Genomic DNA, 22840 nt, shown 5'->3' with positions numbered 1-22840 from the left:
TAAGCTGCTGGATGGTTGTTTTCTGGTATATAGGTAACTGTTTACTCATATATCCCTGCCAGCAGCACTAGGAGGCCTTATTCCTTAGGATTACTGACAGAAGATAGAGACCTTCATCCTGAATCCATTAAGAATAATTATTAATGAATAGAAAGAGTGGGTAAATGTTAGGACTGTAGGGAAATGCAATCCTTAAAGGCCATTTGAAAACTTCCCGCCACAGGAGAACAGACCAGGGAAAAACTCCCTGGACATCAGGAGTCAGACCACACAAGGATTTGAAATTGTCCTGAAGACACCTGGTAACACATCCACTTTCCATCCACATTCCAAGCCCACCAACTCAGCCCCCAAACTCACTGATGCAAAAGTTTCTAGCAAGTGACTGCATATAAGGATGAAATTCCAGCTCCTTGGATGCTGCCATCATCAACCCAGTGTCTCCTTGGCTCAGTGCTGTGCAGCTCTTCCCTTTGGATATCCCATTCCTTCACCGTCTTCCATTAAATAAACTCAGTTTTCTTTAGGCACCATCTGAAATGGCTATTTAGCCTGCCCACATGCACCATCCATCCACATGTTCACCTTTCACCTATGATTGCACCACTTACGAACTAGAGTGTTCCATGCAGAGCCCAGAAACCTTACTGAGTTGAAAACATGTTGCTGAGAATCTTGGGAGGCCAAGGAGATAGAGCTTGTATGACAGAGTGACAGGAAGAAAGAGTGGCTTGAAAACTCTTTCTGGTTCTGCCTTTTGATTTTATTTGAGTATTTATCAGTGCATTTATGAAAATAAATTACTAAAGAATGGGAAAGAACTATCTAAAATAATTAAACAATCCCTAGAACTCATTCAGAGCTGAGGATAGTTACTAATTCCACCATCTAGAAGAAAATCTTCTCAAATAATAAGGCATCTTGCAGAATAATCCACATGTTTTTGTCTCAGTGTGATATAAAGTAGCCCTGAGTAAATATTGCTCTGATCTTGTACAACATCTTAAGAACAAGAACAAAAAAAATCTATTGAAATTGACCCAGAAATAACTCAGAATTACAGATTAGTAGACAAAGACATGTTAAAACAATTAAAATAATTTTATTGTATAGAACAAAGAAGCTAGAGGAAAATTAAATATGTTAAGTAGATAGATAGATATATTTGAAAGATCTATTACTTTAGAGATAAAAGATACATTAGGTGTCATAAACATACAACTATAATAAAATTAATAACATATTGGATATTTCAGAATAAAAGATTAGCAAATAGAAAAATACAACAACAAAATCCATTTAAAAATATTAAACTTTGAGAGAAAAAAGACTGGACAAAAGTTAACAGAGTCAGTCAACTATTAGATGCTAGTGGCCCAGTGCATGAAATTCGTGCACGGGGGGTGTCCTTCAGCCCGGCCTGCACCCTCTCCAATCTGGGACCCCTTGGGGGGATGTCTGACTGATGGTTTAGGCCTGATTCCTGTGGAGCAGGGCAGTTGTGGGCAATCAGGCCTGCAGTTGGAAGAGACCAGGTTGGCAGGGGAGGGCAGTTAGGGGGGACCATGTCGTCAGGGGAGGGCAGTTGGGGGGAACCAAGCCTGCAGGGGAGGGCAGTTGGGGGCGACAGGGCCAGCAGGAGAGAAGTTAGGCATCGATCAGGCTAGCAGGGGAGTGGTTATGGGGTGATCTGTCTGTCTGGCAGAAGCAGTTAGGGGCAATCAGGCAGGCAGGCAGGTAAGCGGTTGGGAGCCAGCATTTCTGGATTGTGAGAGGTATGTCCTGTGGGATCGAGCCTAAACCAGTAGTCGGAAATCTCCCTAGGAGTCCCAGATTGGAGAGGGTGCAGGCTGGGTTGAGGGACCCCCCCCCCCCAGTTCACGAATTTTGTGCACCGGGCTTCTAGTCCTATATAGTAAAAGCCTAATATGCTAAGTGTCCGGTAGTCTGGTTGGCAATTCAACCAATCAAAGCATAATATGCTAATGATAGGCTAAGCTAACTCAACTGCTCGCTATGATGTGCACTGACCACAAGGGGGCAGACACTCTGACTGGTAGGTTAGCTTGCTGATGGGGTCCTGGGGATCAGGACTGAGCGAGACAGGCCCTGGAGCCCTCCCATGGTCCTTCCCCAGCTAGCCAACATCCTGCATCCCTCCCTGGCCCCAATCATGCACCAGTGGGTCCCTCAACCTGGCCTGCACCCTCTCGCAATCCAGGACCCCTCAGGGGATGTTGGAGAGCCAGTTTCAGCCCAACCAATCGCTGACATGCACTGACCACCAGGGGGCAGACGGTCAATGCAGGAGCTGGCCCCTGGTTGTCAGTGCATTCCCACTGGGGGAGCACACCTCGGCCAGAAGCCAGGCTCACAGCTGATGAGTGCAGCGGCAGCAGCAGGAGCTACTTCTGTGGCAGTGCTAAGGATGTCCAACTGCTGGCTTAGGCCTGCTAACCGTCAGTTGAACATCCCTCGAGGGCTCCTGGACTGTGAGAGGGCGCAGGCTGGGCTGAGGAACCCCCCTCCAGTGCATGAATTTCGTGCACTGGGCCTCTAGTCTATATATATAAAAGCCTAAGTGAACATTCAAAAGGTCGACCTGTCACTATGATGAGCACTGCCCACCAGGGGCCAGTCAACTTAGACCAGTGGTCGGCAAACTGCGGCTCTTTGGCCCCTTGAGTGTGGCCATGAAGTTTCAATCTCACTGTACGTGTGGGCCTGCATGTAGTATTTTGTGGAAGAGCCACACTCAAGGGGCCGCAGTTTGCTGACCACTGACTTAGATGAAAAGAGAAACAGGCAATTGGGTCTATGAAAGATCGCAAGCAGGCAGGGCTGAGCTGCAGTTCACATTTGGAAGCCGGGCCATCAGCCCAAATTCCACCATTCCCCAGGCACCACTCTGGAGGCATGGCACCCACAATCCCCCTCAATCCCTCTGGCTATTTCCACCCCGGGCAGTTGGGACCAAGAGACAGAAGGAGGGAAAAAAGAGACCATGAACTCCATCCCTAGCGTCCGCCTCCTCCTATCAGACCAGAGCCACCCCAAGACTTGCAGGACAGTACATGAAGTAGCCAGTCTCTCACACAGTTACCACGACTCCCTGGTCTGCCCCAGGTCCCCCTAGAGCACTCACCCCATTTTTCTGAACCTCAGTCTGCACCCCTAGTAAGGCTGTGGGAGCTCTGCTCTAAGGACCCACTACTCCATAGCGGGGTGTGGTTCCTCCCTGGCTTCCTGCCACTTCCTGCACTACTACTTCCTTTGGGGGATGTTGGATGCCAGTTTCAGCCTGATTCCTGCAGGTCAAGGGACCCCACCAGTGCACAAATCCGTGCACTGAGCCTCTAGTTAAAGAATACTTCTGAAAGGTTGACATGGGTGGTGTGCATGGGCACCATCTCAGACAGTAGAGTTTAGGGAAGTGAAACTACTCTGTGTGGCACTGTGTATACATGTCATTATAAATTTGACTAAACCAGAGATTTTCAACAAGAATCATATTGGTATTCTGCAAGAAATTTTAAAACATGCTTTGTTTGACTATTTAGTCAGTGGCACTGAACTCTTTCCCCTTAGACTGTAAAAAAATGACAACAGCCAACACAACAATAACCATCAAGTGTGAATGAATCAAGATTATCCCTATTTTTTTGTCAGATTGGCAAAAAACATATTATAATTTTTGGTGTATCACAGAATCTTAGTAATTTATGTGTATCATGAGAGAAAAGGTTGAAAATCTCTGGTGTAAACTCGTAGACTGTACAACAGTAGGAGGAAATCCTAGTGCACACTAAGAACTTTGGGTGATAATTATGTGTCAATATGGGTTTGTCAATTGTAATAAATGTACCTGTGGGGGATGTTGAAAATGGGGAAGATTATGTAATATGGTGGAAGGGTATATATCGGTAACTCAATACCTTCCACTCAAGCTCAATTTTTCTGTGCACCCAAAACTGCTCAAAAAAATAAAGTCTATTTTTTAAAAAAAGAAAGATATATAGCTGTTGATATTCTCTGTTACAGAAAAATTTTTAAAATATTCGTAAGAGTGCATATTGTTTCCATTCTAACTGTACTTTAATTTCCTTCATTGCACTACACCTTTTAACACTCAAAGTATTATATTACAGTTTTGCAATGAAGAAGGGCAAAAAGGGTGTGATGAATAATGAATGATATGTCTCCTTTTTTCTCCCATTGACCCTGTATAGCCCATCTTCATCCCCTACCCCAGGCCTCCACAACCCTATTGTCTGTGTCCATGGGTTATGAAAGTATGCATACAAGTTCTTTGGTTTTGGTAAAAGATAACATAATGGAACAGTGTTTTAAAGTCTCTTAAACCTGATTATCACTAATAATGACAGGATTGCAATGTGTTTAGTGTGCAGCAGAGGAGTGAGATTGCGGCAGATAGAAAAGCATGTAAAATGGTGTAGTGATTTATCTTTATCAACACCTAGGAAGACAGGAGGTTACAAATAGCATCTCATATTGCAAGCAATTTAAACAATTTCCTAAATATGTTAGTGGCAAGATCAGTCTGTTTGAAACCTAAATTCAGATCAAATATGTAGACGATCTATCATAATTATTTATGTCACCATCATCTTTTATGTTGATATATGCTGAAAACTTGTCCCCTAAAGTGATCATTCTGTACAAAATATTTTAGTCAGCTAAAAATAAATAACTTTCATTGAGTATTATATAATATATGCCTTCAAAAATGGCTTTGAATTGTGGAATAGTGGAACAGGAGAATTAGCAAGTAGTTTGACTTCTTCAGTCTAAAAATTTCCCTGAAGCTTATGTAATACTTAACTTCATTTGTAAAATGGAAATAATAACCCTCCCCTGAAAGCATGGTGAAAATTAAAGGCCTCATCATAACTAATGTTATTCATTTTAATATGTTAAATTAATGCAGCATGGCCACTTAAAAAAGGAACTGCAAATAACATTATCTAATTAAATTTGGGTAACAAAATAGCACAGTTTATATTTGAACTATAGGCCTGGTGCAGGAATTCATGCATGGGTGAGGTCCAGCCAGCCCATCCCCATTGGGGCCGATCGGGATGGGGCCGGCCGAGGTAAGGGGCCCCAGGCAGTTGGCCGGCTGGCCCCATCCCCCAGTCGAACTCTAGGTCGAACTCCTGATCGAGGGGATAATTTGCATATTAGGCTTTCATTATATAGAACTTGTCCTTTTAACTGACAGGAAAGCATAATCATTGTAAGATTCTCTTGGTCTAAATCTGACATATATGTGAAATATGTTATATTCATAATATACCTGTATATACAGGGGTGGGTTAAAGTAGGTTTACAGTTGTTTATATGGGAAGTAATACAATACTTAATAAATAATAGTACAAGAATAAACTTTCAGGTACTCACAACTGTAAATCTGCTTTTGTGCACCCCTGTATGGTATGTATTGTATATACATAGGAGTGTTTAATTATGGAGTGGATTAAAAATGTACACAATAAGTATTATTAACTGAAGCTATAGCCTCTAAACAGGGATATTTGGTGTACCTACTTATGTTTAAAGTAGTAGTACAAGCAGAACTTTCAAATCAATGTTAATATAGGAACAATATTATAAAGTAAAAGCAAAACATTTTATATATAAGGTCTTTTCATAATTTTGAAATTCTTTTTTTAATGTTTTTATTGATTTTTAGAGAGGAAGAAAGAGGGATAGAGATAGAAACATCCCTGACAGAGAAACATTGGTTGGCTGCCTCCTGCATGCCCTCTACTGGGGATCTAACCTGCAACCTGGGCATGTGCCCTGACCAAGAATTGAACCAACTTCCTTGTTTCTGGGTTGATATTCACCCACTGAGCCACACTGGCCAGGCATACTTTTGACATTCTGAGATAAATATCTATGTTCCAAAATAAGCTTGATGCCAATGTAATTTAAAGTCAGTGTTCAAAATCATGATCAGTTATAGTACAAAAATAATATTATTTGAATTAAAAACATTTTGTTGAAACAGTTCTTCAACCATTTCAAGGCAAATAAAGGCTTCATAAAATAAAACAAAATAGAGAGAATTTCAGTCAAATATTTAATTGTCTTTTCTCTAGAATTCAAAGTGCCATTGTAGGATATGTATTATTAACAAGTATTTCTATAGGGCAGAATTTTACATAGAACAATTAAGTTTATATTGAATAGTTAAATAAATTAAATTAAAAAAAACACACCTCTTTGTCTTTTTTACTATATTAAAATGTACTTTAAATTTCCACAATGGAGATTTAGTAAGTAGCACTTTCCACAGATCAAATCATGATCATACGCTCATCATATCTACTATTAACACTGTCATAGTTCATTGTAACTGTTATCTATTAAAATTTCCTGAAAATCATGTTTTCTGAACAGCTTAGGAAATGTTCATCTAATTTTACCTAAAGGGTTTATACGCAATATACCAAATACAAATTGGTTCTAATTTTTTAGCATGACTGTTCTGCTTATTTCCATGAGCTTCATTTCACTGATTATGTTTTACTTTGAATGATTATTTTTTAGAAAATCAAGACTACACTAATAGAATAACCCTTGAATTTATGTTAACTTAAAAATATAACATTGTTCAATTTTTATTTTAATCAAATGGTTTTTACCTAAGAGTGCCAATTAGAATCAGGGACTAGATATTCTAAATACACCTTCCTCACTTCTTTCTCTGTGACTCCAGAGGTTTGTAGAACTTAGTAGTAGAACAACAAAAACCAATTGGCTTTCTTAAGTGTTTGTAGAAACTTAGAGGAATGTACCTCTACAAAGACTGGAGCAAAAGCTCAAATACAGTCATTTCTGTCATCAATTCACTTTTTACTAATTTATTTAATACATTTTTACTGTGATGGACTATAGGACTATAGGACTATGGTAAGACACAGGGCACAAAATGGTCAATAAATTGGCTGCCGTTTTGTTTCTTGATGTTTCTATGTTTGTTCTAATTTTCATTCTCTCCTATTCTATCTTCCTTCATGTCCTTCTACTCCTTTTTTCCTCCCTTCTTTTCTTCCCCCATTATGTCTATTTTTATTTATATTCTTGAGTAGAACATATGCTCATTGATAGGGCCTAAGGAAGTTGTAGATTTGTGCGCTTGAGAGAGAAGTGTGTATGTGTGTGTGTTTGGGGGGGGGGGGGGAGGTGGGAATTTGCACCAAGATAAAGTAACAACATGTTTCAGGAAGAGAATATGTGATCAGCTGCTAATGATGACTAATAAGTGACTGTTCTTGAAATAAATATTTAGATGGTCAAAGTATTTGGTATAATAATATGACTTAAAAACTATTCAATGCACCTCCAGTAAGGAACAATGGTGTGAATAGTAGTGTCAAGATTAAAGAAACTTTAACAAAGTATTTTTTTTTGGTTGGTTGGTTATTTTTTTGTATTTGTAAAAAAGTATTGACTTGTAGTGATAGGTACAGTATACACCACGGAAAATTATAAAAGTGATAGATTTAAGTATCACACAGTTCCAACTCATTCACTGACCTTCTGTGTGTACTGTGGCACCAGTTACTTCACTGTGCCTACTACACAAAAGTGTGTCACTAGTGTGACCATATTTTCTGTTTGTCTTCCTAAGAGAGATAAGAAAAACATATTTTCCTATTGTTTCAAACCCCTCAGAAAAAAATGTGTAAATGAATTTATTTCAGCACATTCTCAATTAGAACATAGAAATGACTAAGATGAATAAAAGAGATGGTTTTTTTTTCCTACAAATAATGACTTCTTCAATATTAATCTAGAAATTTGGAATCACTAGTATAATTTTAGAGTACTTTCACTTACTTTCTAGAATCAGATCTCAACATGTTGAAATATGCAATCAACAATATGAAACTTATTGGATTATTTCTATTTGGAAATGTGTCTAAAGTTATCTGATTTAAATGATTCCAAAAACTTTTGTGTATTCCATAACTCCTAGCTCACTGTTAAATTAAAATTGTTGCTAAATTAGTGCTTTTTGAATAAAATATTTTATTTAAAATGACAAAGTAATTTTACAGGAAAAACATCCCCTGGTTTAAAATTGTACTTTAGAAAAACATTACCATTTTGTGATTTATGAATAAAAGTATCTTTTTGGAATTCATCCTAAATGTGGCATATAGAACAATTCCTGGGCTGTTTGGAAAGCTTAGGGAATATTAGCTAATATTGATTTGAAGAAAATGGTAGCCCTAGTTACCGAATCAGCTTCTACAGCCATAATGTTTCCTTAGAGAACTGCAATTCAATTATTGGCCATGCCACACTTGGCTTCCTCCTTAAGATTGACTGCATTGTATTATGCCAATTTGAAGGCACTTCATTGCCTCTGCACCACGATCCTCACAGTGAGGTATAGTAACAAAAAAGCCACGCTAACCTTGGGAAAGGGCATTTCCAGGGATTAATGTTAACAACCTTTAGCTGTATTGAAAACTACTGCCTCTATCCAGACTATCATCAATCCCTAGAAATATACTTTGACCCCTGGTTATTACAATTCAGATGTAAAAGGTTAGAAAAAACACACAGATCCATTAAACTGAGTTATGTCTTTCTCCGGGCAATGGCAAAGTTGAAACTTATTTTTCAATATAACAAATAAAATTCTGAAGAGCCCTATGAACACTTAGATTATTATTTACTGTGGCTGAATGTGGCTGTAGTAGATCAATCTCTTTCCCAGGCATTTATGCTTAACTTAAGTATTTATTAAAAATATACCTTATGTTCACATGAAAATTAATATGAAAACATGTAACCTTATTTAGTATCATAAAAACTCATTTTCTTTTGACTATTTTTACAAAGCTATTTTACTTATAAAACAAGAGTTTCAAAAGATATATGTGAAAAAGCATCACCCTGAGATGACTTTGCAGATTCTGATCAAATAGGTTAAAGACGAATTCAAGATTCTGAATAGTCCAAACATTCACTGGGAATATTATTGCACCGGCACATTTTTGGAACATACTGATTTAAATTTTCATTTAAACTCCAACTAAAAAAATTATATGATACAAAGCATTTTAGAATTCTTAAGGTTTATGATAGTTATTTTAAGTTCACAGACTCTAATACCACTATAATATAGAAGAATTTGAAATTTTAGAATATAATACAATTTATCCAAATTAATTACATTGAATAGAACAATTGTCATATGTGGTATTAAAATAAAATTAAACATTTGACATTATAATGGTATTATCAAAAGTTAAATTCCCACACATTTTATTAAAAAATGTTAAGTACCATTGTTTTAAAAATCATTCTAAACTAAAGAAAAAAGATGATATCTCCCCAAATCACTTATAAAAATAGTATAACATTAATATCATAACTCAATATTGATAATAAACTACAGAGATAGATAAGACAAATTTTGAAACATGTGTTCAGTCTTTTCTAAATAAAATGTAAAAATTGAGTCATACAACTAACTGTACAAAACATTGACAACTTTAGGTTTATATCAGAATTTTAATAGTAATTTGGTAGTAAAAAATGTATCAACACAATTTGTCCCATAAAATAAGTAGAGAACAAAGTAGGAGGGATCTCAATACCAGATATCAAGATGTATTACAAAGCCACTGTTCTCAAAACTGCCTGGTACTGGCACAAGAACAGACATATAGATCAATGGAATAGAATAGACAACCCAGAAATCGACCAAACCACTATGCTCAATTAATATTTGACAAAGGAGGCAAGAAGGTACAATGGAACCAAGACAGTCTCTTCAATAAATGGTGCTGGGAAAGTTGGACAGATACATGCAAAAAAAAAATGAAACTAGACCACCAATTTACACCATACACAAAAATAAACTCAAAATGGATAAAGGACTTAAACATAAGATGGGAAACCATAAAAACATTAGAAGAATCCATAGGAAGCAAAATCTCAACATATGCCAAAGCAATATCTTCACTGATACAGCTCCTGGGGCAATGGAAACTAAAGAGAAAATAAACAAATGGGACTACATCAAAATAAAAAGCTTCTGCACAGCAAAAGAAACCATCAACAAAACAACAAGAAAGCCCACTGCATGGGAGAACATATTTGCCAATGTTATCACCAATAATGGTTTAATCTCCAACATTTACAGGTAACTCATACAACTTAACAAAAGAAAGATAAACAACCCAATCAAAAAATGGGCAATGGACCTAAATAGATACTTTTTGAAAGAGGACATAAGGAAGGCCAAGAGACATATGAAAACATGCTCAAAGTCACTGATCATCTGAGAGATGCAAATCAAACGACAATGTGGTAACATCTTACACCTGTCAGAATGGCTATCATCAACAAATCAACAAATGACAAGTGCTGGCGAGGATGCAGAGAAAAAGGAATCCTTGTGTACTGCTGGTGGGAATGCAGACTGGTGCAGCCACTGTGGAGAACAGTATGGTATTTCCTTAAAAAACTAAAAATGGAACTCCCATTTGATCTGGTGATCCCACTTCTAGGAATATATCCCAAGAAACTAGAAACACAAATAAGAAAGGATATATGCATCCCTATGTTCATAGCAGCACAATTCACCATAGCTAAGATTTGGAAACAGCCTAAGTGCCCATCAGCAGATGAGTGGATTAAAAAACTGTGGTACATCTACACAGTGGAATACTATGCTGTGGTAAAAAAAGAAGGACTTCTTACCATTTGCAACAGCATAGTTGGAACTGGAGAGCATTATGCTAAGTGAAATAAGCAAGTCAGAGAAAGATAAATATCACATGATCTCACCTATTTGTGGAATATAATGAACAACATAAACAGATGAACAAAAACAGACTCAGAGATAGGGAAGCATCGATCAGACCGTCAAACCTCAGGGGGAAAGTTGGGGAGAGCAGGGATAAGGGGGAGAGATCAATGAAAGGACTTGTATGCATGCATATAAGCCTAACCAATGGACACAGACACCAGGGGGGTGAAGGCATTAGTGTGGAGGTGAGGGGGAACAATGAGGGGAAATAAAAAAATAAATGAATTAAATTTAAAAAATAAATAAAGTAATTATGGAAAAAAAGAAAATAAGTCAAATTTTCATGAATGCTAAAAAGCATATATTAATCTCTAATCGCTTCTGGCACTACTACATCCCTCCTACATTTTTAAAAAGATAAGACAGGAAAAGGGGATTGGGATAATGAAGGGTAGAGGGGGTCAAATGTGCGGTGATATGAGGAGATTTGACTTTGGGTGGTGAGCACACAATGCAATATACAGACGATGTATACTAGAATTGTACACTTTAAACCTGTATAATTTCATTAATAAATATCACCAAAATAAATTTAATAATAAATAATAAGCTTAACAAAAGATAATATAGGAACGGAGGGTAAATACTTTGTAGAAACTACTTAAAAAATCAAAATAGTTATTTCAAATAAAAACTACTACATTCATTTTTAATAAACTTAGGTAACAGAGTAATTCTTTTTAAATATATTTTATTGATATTTTACAGCGTGGAATAGAGAGTTAGAAACATCAATGATAGAGAAACATCGATCAGCTGCCTCCTGCACACTCCCCTACTGGGGATGTGCCCTCAACCAAGGTACATGCCCTTGACCAGAATCGAACGTGGGACCCTTCAGTCCATAGGCTGACACTCTATCCACTGAGCCAAACCGGTTAGGGAGAGTAATTCTTAATATTAAAGTTATTTTTATGATTGAAGTAAAGGTGTACTAAAATATTTGAGGAATAATAAAATGGTGTAGGTCAGCATTTAAAATAAATTTTATAAATTAATATTCTATAGTGAAATATATCTGTGTTGAAATAAATGTGTAAAAGTCAATAACTACTTTTTTTCATAGCAATAAAAGGGGAAGAAAGCTTTTTGGAGGTAGTAACAAAATTATCAAATGTCCAGATAAGATTCAAAATCTTTAATACTGTATTAAAAATATTTAAAAATTTGTAAAATATAAAACAAAAGGGAAATACAATATTCTTGGTTAGAACATTTAATTTCACAAACTAAATTCTTGCATATCAATATTTAAATATAAGTAATTACAACCAAAATCACATTATTTCAAAATCACACAGTTTCAGTTTCATTCTCTTGATTGTATACATTAATTTTAAAGTTTATCAGAATAATGAAAGGTTAAACAAGTCAATGAAATTATAAACAAGATAAGGGAGTGGAAAGAGAATCCATAATGTAACAGAGATGGTATTGGCATACCAATACACAGATCATTAAGCTAATTTAGAAATAGATCCAAGGATATAGAGTAGATGTTAATATATGACAATTGCAGAGGAGACCTTCTTAGTTGAGAGATAGATGCACTTAATTATGACAATCTTTTATGTGGTTGGAAATTAATATGTGCTGTTTATAAAACCAAAGTGCTAGTGCTTTGAATATATATATATATATATATATATATATATATATATATATATATGCTTGTAATTCACTTACCAAGTACCTTTTGCAAATTTACAAGAAAAAAATATATTAAATATTTAATAGGATATAAGAAAATATATGAACAGGAAATTTATAGAACAGTAATTAAAAATACTGACAAAATGAAAATTTACACAAATGCACTGGTAATTAGTGAAATGTAACTTAGAGAAAAATATAGCATTGTGTTTATGTAACAAATAAGTAAACTTCCTTTGCGATTATATATATATATTTACCTAAGTGACTGAACGACCGAATGACCAAATGACCAAACAACTGAACAACCGGTCAACTGATCGCTATGATGCGCACTGATCACCAGGGGGCAGATGCTCAATACAGGAGCTTCCCCCTCATGGTCAGTGCACTCCCACAGCTGAGCACCTCTCAGCTGACCATTGGGTGCCAGATGCTGGGCCCACAGCTGACGAGACTCTCCCGCCTCCGCTGCAGTGCTACTGAGCATTGGCAGCAGCGGCAATTGCCTGGCTCCGGCCGCATGCCGCTTTCGACACTACTACATCCCTCAAAACTGGCAGTCCCACATCCCCCAAGGGATCCCAGATTGTGAGAGGACACAGGCCAGGCTGAGGGACCTCACTGGTGCACGAATCTGTGCACCAGGCCTCTAGTACATATATAAATGAAGAAAGGTTTGGAAGGAGACACTGTGATCTAAATGTGCTTAGCTTGGAGACATGGGAATTGAAGGAGTCAAGGTTTCAGGTGAGATAATTAGCATTATATATTATAATAAAAAGATAGTATGCTAATTAGACCGGATGTCTTCCAGACATCATTCCGATGTCCTTCCTGACGAAGCTAGAACCAGAGGGAAGCCAGCCCGGGTCCCGGGTGCCTGCGGGTGGCTGGAGGAGGGAAACCCGGGTGCCAGGTGCCTGCTGGTGGCCGGAGGAGGGAAGCCTGGGTCTCGGGTGCTGGAGGGAAGCCGGTGCCGGCAGCCAGGGGAAGGAAGGCCTACTGTTGAATGAATTTTCGTGTACCAGGCCTCTAGTGTTATATATTTGTACTGCATGCAACAGGTGTTAGTTGATTCATGTTACAAGCTGGTTAGTCTTCTTGTTAGTAAGAATACAGCAGTGAGGAAAAGATAAAAAAATTACTACTGTAAGTGACAGGTAAATCATAAAATGACAGGTAAATCATAAAATATAATTTTCATGCATGTTATGTAATTGTAATATAAAATATGAGGGGAAAGTTCCACATAAAATGTATCATGAAAATTAAATGAATAACAAAATATGTGTCAATTTAAAATATGTTTTTGTTTTCCTTACTCCTCAAATTGTAATGCTGAATCAACAGTAAAATCTTGTGAAAACAACCAAATTTCATTGTTTGTCACCATTGACCATGGTTGTAAAATATATGACAATTGCAGAGGAGACCTTTTTACAGGAATATAAAACAAAAGGGAAATACAATATTCAATATTTCCCTTTTGTTTTATATTTTACAATTGTCAAATTTCATTGTTTGTCACCATTGACTATATTTGCCTATGTTATAAGCTACACAAACACGTGTTAGGTTTTAATTTCCTATGCAAATCCAGTGGTGTGTTCTATAACTAATTCTTCTATATCTTGATTCTTTTTAACTGTTGTTGCACATTGGCAATTGAAAACAAGGCTAAAAGCTTGAAAAGTGCTTTGTTTTGAATTTCTTTATTATCTTAAGGAGATAAGCAAATGAAGATTTGTGGTACTTTCATTTTCAAAGCTGGAAACAAAGGAAAAGATATTGCATCTATATATTTTAATTTATATAATACTAGAGGTCCAGTGCACAAATTGTGCACAGGTGGGTCCTTTGGGGTGGCCTGTGGGGATTGGGCCCAAACCGGCAGTCCAATCGCGCCTTCCACTCCTACCTGCCACTTCCACTCATCCTGGCCCTGCTGTGCATGCCACCCAGGCAGTCCCAATCGGCAGCGCTCGCCAGCCATAAGCCCTGCATCTGGCACTGTGAATGTTCCCCCACGTCCCACATGGTTCAGGGTTCAGGATCTGGAAGAGGGGCCACATGCAAATGAAAGAGACGAGACAAGAAATAATAATTTGGAAATATTGGGGGCCAGGCGGGCAAGCCCAACACAAGGGGAAGGACTTCCACTGGTGCCCAGGCCTCACCAGCCTTTTATTCAATATTGGATACACATCTAGCTCTTAGGCAGGTAATTGCGTTAACAGACAATCTTAAAGGTTAGTAAATATTAGAAGGATTTACTCTGAGACTATTTGATCAGGAAATAACTTAAGCCCCCATTGTCTGGACTAGACAATTGATGCATAACTCTGGCCCTTGCCATGGGTTCAAGGTTCACCAGCGTTCCAGGATCCTTGTTTGCACTTCTCTGATAATGAAGACAATGGGTGGCTTCCTGCAAGGCACCTGTCCAGAGGGGAGTGGGGGGAGGGGCAGAACGCGATCAGCCTTCTGGGCAGGCAGTGGAATGCCCTTGCCAGCCCAGGATCCAGATCCATCCCACTGACATTCATGCCAGTTGTTGGAAGCCACCTGGTGCCGGCTTTTACATCGTTTCTTCCTTGAGGAGTGTCTCAGGAGGGGAAGCAGCTGTGGTGCCTGAGGTTGACATCCAGGAGGCCAGTGGTGCTGTTGGGCCACCAGGATGTGTTGGTCAGCTGAGTGGCGCTCCTGCTGTGGGAGCACACTGACCACCAGGGGGCAGCTCCTGCACTGAGCATCTGTCCCCTGTTGGTCAGTGAGCGTCATAACAACTGGTTGACCAATTGATTGGTTGTTCAGTTGTTTGGTCACTTCAGCTTTTATACATACAGACTAGAGGCCTGGAGCATGAAATTTGTGCACAGGTAGGGTCCCTAGGCCTGGCCAGCAATCAGGGCCAATCAGGTTCCCTGCCTCCCGGCCTCCCCACCTCATCCTTCCCTCCCTCCCTCAGGGCCCGGCTGCCACTGCTGGTCATCTGCCATGTTCCATGCCACACCCTGGTGGTCAGCGCACATCCTGGTTGAACTCCAGAGGGGACAATTTGCATATTAGCCTTTTATTATATAGGATAAAATGTCTTCATAAAATTCATTAAGACAATTTTTTAAAAAGTTGACAGGACCAACATTAACAAGTTTTTAAAACTATATGAAAGTATGTATATGAATATATATGTAAAAAATGCATATAATTATTTTTCAATAATTGGTGAAATAATACATTTTACAGTATTGAATAACAGTGCAGCAAGCATTACAATAGTATAGCACTATTCAAGGTATTTCTTTTACAGTTTCTTCTTTTCTTATGAGATATTTACCTTCTGAGTTTCCATGCCATATGCTGTCAATTATTTTACTTAGAACACTTCATAGTATGTATTTGTCTAATATACTAAATGTAGTACAGTTTCAACTATCAATCTTTGTTTCTTGAAAGCAAGGCCCTCTTTGTGTTTTGTCAATAGTATATCCCTAGCAATCTACACTGTGTCTTGTTTGTAGACACTGTTTTCCCACCCTGAGGGATGAAAGTCTTGGGAGTCAGAACTTTTTATTTGTTCTCTCATTTTACTACACCTAGTTCTAAGCTCCTCTACATGAGAGAGCTTTGAAAAAAAAAAGAAAAGAAAAATATTGAACCATGTGTTATTAAAACTAAATATTTCAAAGGAGATTTACTTAGAGTAGTGTCTTTTGTTATATTTGGAAATGTCATTTTGTTGAAGAGAAGTTTCTTTTAAATGTTAGATTATGTTTCTAATTCAAAATATGTTTACATCAGTAGAGAATTAATGAAGAGTAATATAGTAATACAAATTTAATTATGGTAATTGAATGTCATTGTCTTTTTTTCCTACTTCCTAAATAATGTCACAAAAGAAAAAAGATTAATATTTATTTCTAATGTTCAGTCAATTAATGAATCTATTTATGTGGCTTTCCAAGATTCACTGTAGATTTTGAGATTAAATTGGTCTTGTAATTAGCAATCCAAATTTAATATAGATGTTATATGTGCCCTAGTGGAAGGAACTATAAAAAGATACTATATAAATTTAATACCAACAAAAATTTGCAAGTTTTATCTTAACTATAATAATGTCCTTAAAGTCAATCATAATATGGCTTTGTATTTATGCTTTCTTATTTTGTTATATCCCTTTTTTTAATGAAAAAAAATCTGAGGGGGAAAAAAAGAGTACAGGCCATGGCTAAAATGGGTGACTGGAAAATTAATTAATTAATAGAAGTCCAACTATCTCAATTGTAAAAGTTATTTTTTTCAAGTTCAGCATTCTGCTCTCTTAATATAATTATCGTACATTAATAGACATATGTTGGCTTTCACTGAAGGAAGTCATACTTACATTTTCAAACATTTACATCTTGAAATCAAAGCCTACAATTTCACTGAAACAAAAGTATTTGAAAGCAAAATAATTTCTCACATCTTATTTTTCTCACATTTTTGCTACTTATATATAAATTATTGCCTTGAAAAGGAGAACAAGGCTGACAATGCACAAAGATTTCTGTGTGTAGTAGTCCGTCCCCCTTACCTACACTTTCAGTTATGCACAGTATAACTGAACATATTAAATGAAAACTTGCAGAAATAAAACACTAATAAGTTTTAAATTGCATGCCATTTTTGGTATCATGATAAAATCTAGCACTATCACACCCCTTTGTGGCCAGATATTAATCATTGCTTTTCCAGCATATCCATGCTGTATATGCTACCCACCAGTTAATCACTTAATAGCCATCTCAGTTACCAGATGTACTGTTGCTGTATATTATTGCTTTTACTCAAATAACCCTTATTTTACTTAATAATACTACAAGCAAGTCAGCTGAGCTTTAGAATTATATATGGCAATCCTAACTATCTGAAACTCCTCCTCAGTCCCTAACTCTCTCATGCATGTTTCCATTTTCTTGTTCTCTAGCCCCACTTGGAATGTAATTTATATGGGCAGAGTTGAATGTCCAAGGCTGATAACAGAAATGAGTAAAGACTATATTCAGCCAATATACTTTGTTTATTTATCCTAAGTATTCCCACAGAATTTCCTTACCCCACTCCAGCTTCAAAAGCTTTTCTACTTTGGGTGATGATGTTTCACTGTTCATGGATTATAACACATATACCACTGGATGTTAATAAGAGGGGAGAGTGGGTGTTTGGGAACAGGGATAAATGGGAACTTGATACACTAGCATCCTCACCGTATTTTCACTTTCCATGATTTCAATAACCTGGCTCAACTGTGGCTCAAAAATATTAAATGAAAAATTGCAGAAATAAAGAATTCATACGATTTAAATTGTGTGCATTCTGGGTAACATGATGAGATCTCTTGCCCTTCTCCTCAAGACATGAATCATCACTCAGTCCAGCATATCCACGCTGCATATGCTACCTGCCTGTTAGTCACTTAGTAGCCATTGGGTTGTCAGATCTATTGTTGCAGAATCGCCGTGCTAGTGTTCAAACAACCCTTATTATTCTTAATAATGAAACTTTTACATAACTTTGATTACATTGACTTAAAATTCAGTTATAAAATATATGTTATTACCTAGATGATATTTAAGATGGCCATTATCTAGACTCAGTGTATGAATAACCTCACCCCCACCTACACACACATATATATGTAAAACTTTCCTAAAAATAATTAAGATACTTTGTTTTAATATTGGTAAAACTATGTTCCATTTGGCTTTTGATCTTAAATTAGATATGGCGTTCCTTTTACATAAATGCAGTAGAAAATAATTAATGCTATTTAACTCTGTTAAAATTAATAATAAATTTTTCTAACCATGCTGAAATGGATTAGGATATCAACATCCATGAGAATATAGTGGAATCTGTTCATCCTGTTGAGATTTTATTTTCTTGTATCTTTAGTCTTAAAATATATACTCACAGAATAGATATTCTCAGTGACTCAGAAGGATTCTTTGTAAATAGCACTCATTGCAGTACTGATTGAAAAAAAGAATAAACTTAGAAACACAGCAATACTAGTATATTCTATGCATTGAACCACATCTACAAGATAAGCTGACCAAATAGAAAAGCTTGTCCTCATGCTATTCTTTCTTTACATTAGGGTTTAATAATTTGTACAGATGATATATCCAAGTGTATATATATTCCAGCTGCCCAGGAGTTAGTCTTGTAGTCAAGGCCTTCAGCATCAATTCCTTCTTTGTCAGTGCAAGCAAAGGATAAAGTTCTTAAAAGCAGATCATCTGGGCATAGACACTGACAGTAGCACATTGAACATTTGAGTATTTATAATTCAATTCAAGTAAAGCTTGAAAAGGAGAGTCAGAGAGTCTCAGGGGCAGTGCATGTCAGGATATGCGTTCTTCCATTGTCTGTAAGTCAAAAAGTACCTTTGGAAAGTGTCCTATTCGTTGGCAATATGCAATGAACAAATAGATGTGGATTTTGCACTCCTGAACATGATACTGTAAATAACATTTGCATAAATGCTTCTAAATTGGCAAGTATGCAAGGTGCTCACTAGTACAGAGTTTATAAAGAATACATCGCTATGAGGCATAACTTAAACTCAAGAGTGTAAAGATTCCATTAGGAAATATTTTTATTTATTATTTTTAGTTGTTGCTATTTTTTTTTAATCTTTATTGTTGAGTGCGTTACTTACCTCGACTCTAAGCTTGTCGGGAACAGTAACCGGGACCCCATGTCTACTCCTGTTTCCTGTGCTTGTAAACCTGCAGCCATGCATGAGTGCATCTCCATCCATGTTGGCCAGGCTGGTGTACAAATAGGCAATGCCTGCTGGGAGCTCTACTGCCTGGACACGGCATCCAGCCCGATGGCCAGATGCCAAGGGACAAGGCCATTGGTGGGGGAGATGACTCCTTCAACACCTTCTTCAGTGAGACAGGCGCTGGCAAGCATGTGCCCAGGGCAGTGTTTGTAGACCTGGAACCCACAGTCATTGATGAAGTTCGCACTGGTACCTACCGCCAGCTCTTCCACCCTGAGCAGCTGAGCACAGGCAAGGAAGATGCTGCCAATAACTATGCCCGTGGACACTACACCATTGGCAAGGAGATCACTGCCCTCAGCTGGACCGAATTCGGAAACTGGTGGACCAGTGTACGGGACTTCGGGGCTTCTTGGTTTTCCACAGCTTTGGTGGGGGAACTGGTTCTGGGTTCACCTCCCTGCTGATGGAACGTCTCTCCGTCGATTATGGCAAGAAGTCCAAGCTGGAGTTCTCCATTTACCCAGCCCCCCAGGTCTCCACAGCTGCAGTTGAGCCCTACAACTCCATCCTCACCACCCACACCACCCTGGAGCACTCTGATTGTGCCTTCATGGTTGACAATGAGGCCATCTATGACATGTGTCCTAGAAACCTCGATATTGAGGGCCCAACCTACACTAACCTTAATCGCCTTAAAAGCCAGATTGTAGTCTCCATCACTGCATACCTCAGGTTTGATGGAGCCCTGAATGTTGATCTGACTGAATTCCAGACCAACCTGGTGCCCTATCCCCTCATCCACTTCCCTCTGGCCACATATGCCCTGTCATCTCTGCTGAGAAAGCCTACATGAACAGCTTTCTGTAGCAGAAATCACCAGTGCATGCTTTGAGCCAGCCAACCAGATGGTGAAATATGATCCTCGCCATGGCAAATACATGGCTTGTTGTCTGTTGTACCATGGTGACCTCGTCCCCAAAGATGTCAATGCTGCCATTGCCACCATCAAGACCAAGCACAGCATCCAGTTTGTGGACTGGTGCCCCACTGGCTTCAAAATTGGCATTAATTACCAGCCTCCCACTGTGGCCCCTGGTGGAGACCTGGCCAATGTACAGTGAGCTGTGTGCATGCTGAGCAACACCACAGCTATTGCTGAGGCCTGGGCTCGCCTGGACCTCAAGTTTGACCTGATACCAAGCGTGGCTTTGTCCACTGGTATGTGGGTGAGGGCATGGAGGAAGGAGAGTTTTCTGAGGCCCGTGAGGACATGGCTGCCCTTGAGAAGGATTATGAGGAAGTTGGGAAGTTGGTGTGGATTCTGTTGAAGGAGAGGGTGAGGAAGAAGGAGAGGAATACTAATTCCTTTCAGCCCTGCAACATGTCTTACTCAGAACTTCAGGTTCAGCAGCTGACAGGCATTAAAGCTTTCTGGTTAGATTTTCTCCACTTTTACCTGTGATCATGTCTGCCTTTTTTTCATGCATTCCTGTACGATTTTCCTTTCATGTTTAAAAGTAAAGGCATGGAGAAAGAAAAAAAATCTTTATTGTTGAAAGTATTACGTATGTCCCCTTTTTACCTCATTGGCCTCTCCTAGTCCACCCATGTTCCCCACCCCAGGCCTTCACCACTATATTGTCTCTATCCATGGGTTATGCATATATGCATAAAAGTTCATTGGTTGATCTCTTCCCACCCACCCATCCTAGCTTGCCTTCTCTCTGAGGTTTGACAGTCTGTTCAATGCTTCTGTGTATCTGGATCTATTTTTATTCATCAGTTTATGTTGTTCATTATATTTCACATATGAGTGAGATCATGTGATACTTGTCTTTCCCCAACTGGCTTATTTTGCTTAGCATAATGCTTTCTAGGTCCATCCATGTTGTTGCAAATGGTACAAGTTCTTTCTTTTTTACAACTGTGTAGTATTCCATTGTGTAGATGTGCCACAGGTGGGTTTTTTAAAATATATTTTATTGATTTTCCACAGAGAGGAAGGGAGAGGGACAGAGAGTTAGAAACATCGATGAGAGAGAAACCTCGATCAGCTGCCTCCTGCACACCCCCCACTAGGGATGTGCCCACAACCAAGGTATATGCCCTTGACCAGAATCGAACCTGGGACCCTTGAGTCTGCAGGCAGACGCTCTATCCACTGAGCCAAACCGGTCAGGGCACAGGTGTTTTCTTTTATCTACTCATCAACTGATGAGCACTTGGGTTGCTTCCAAATCTTAGCTATTATAGATTACACTGCTATAAACATAGGGGTGCATATATCCTTTCTGATTGGTGTTTCAGGTTTCTTAGGCTATATTTCTAGAATTGGGAGGACTGGGTCAAATGGGAGTTCCATTTTTAATTTTTTGAGGAAATTCTGTTTTCCACAGTGGCTGCACCAGTCTGCATTCCCATTAGCAGTGTACGAGGGTTCACTTTTCTCCACATCCTTGACAATATTTATCCTTTGTTGATTTGTTGATGATAGCCATTCTGACAGGTGTGAGGTGATACCTCATTGTCATTTTGATTTGCATCTCTCAGATGATTAGTGACATATAGAAGGCCAAGAGGCATATAAAAGAAAAATGCTCAAATGAAGTATTTTTAAAGATGAAATCTCAAGACTAAATGTTAAAAATTGGCTCGTTTAATAAGAAATATTTATCTCACAGAAAAATCAATGAGGCAAATAAAGTTTACCTTTCCTCAGCAGGGAAACAGTCTATGACTATATTCTATCTAGGTTCTTTACAGTTAGTTAGGAACTATTCACAGAACATTCCAACTATTTAAAAAATTATTAAGACTATTCCAACAAAAACACATTAGCAGCAAAATAGATATATTTTATTCACTCTTTTAAAATGAGACACGCCCTGACTGGTTTGGCTCAGTGGATAGAGCGTCGGCCTGCAGACTCAAGGGTCTCAGGTTCGATTCCAGTCAAGGGCATGTACCTTGGTTGCGGGCACATACCCAGTGGGGAGTGTGCAGGAGGCAGCTGATCGATGTTTCTCTCTCATCAATGTTTCTAACTCTCTATCCCTCTCCCTTTCTCTCTGTAAAAAATCAATAAAATATATTTTTAATAAATAAAATAAAATGAGACACTACATTTGTGTCAACATGGATGGACCTTAAAGACCTTATGCTAGGTGAAATAAGTCAGATAGAGAAGGAATAATACCATTTGATCTCATATATATGTGGAATCTAAAACAAAAACAACAACAAAACTCATAGATACAGAGGTTGGAAGGTAAAATATGTGCTGGGGATCAAAAGGTACAAAGTTTCAGTCATAAAATAAGCCATTGGAAAGTAATGTACAGCATAATGACCCTAGTTAATACATAGGTTACAAATTTTAAAATTTCCAAGATAGATGATTTTTATTCTTTGAGGAACCTCCAAACTGTTTTTTCATAGTGGCTGCACCAATTTGTAATCCCAGCAAAATCCTTTTTAATACTTTTTGTTTGTTTATTTATTGATTATAGCCATTCTGACAGGTGTGAGGCTCTCTCATTGTG

The 22840-nt window shown here is 38.1% G+C and overlaps 1 pseudogene; it reads left to right on the top strand.

The window, feature by feature from the left end:
* Positions 1-19304: 19304 nt before the first annotated feature.
* On the top strand, positions 19305-20695 carry LOC102442133 (annotated as a pseudogene).
* Positions 20696-22840: the final 2145 nt, after the last annotated feature.

Source organism: Myotis lucifugus, unplaced genomic scaffold (genome assembly GCF_000147115.1).
Source record: "Myotis lucifugus unplaced genomic scaffold, Myoluc2.0 scaffold_1258, whole genome shotgun sequence".
NCBI lineage: Eukaryota > Metazoa > Chordata > Mammalia > Chiroptera > Vespertilionidae > Myotis > Myotis lucifugus.
Note: the sequence above shows the minus strand (reverse complement) of the source record. Positions and strands in the feature narration are given on the sequence as shown.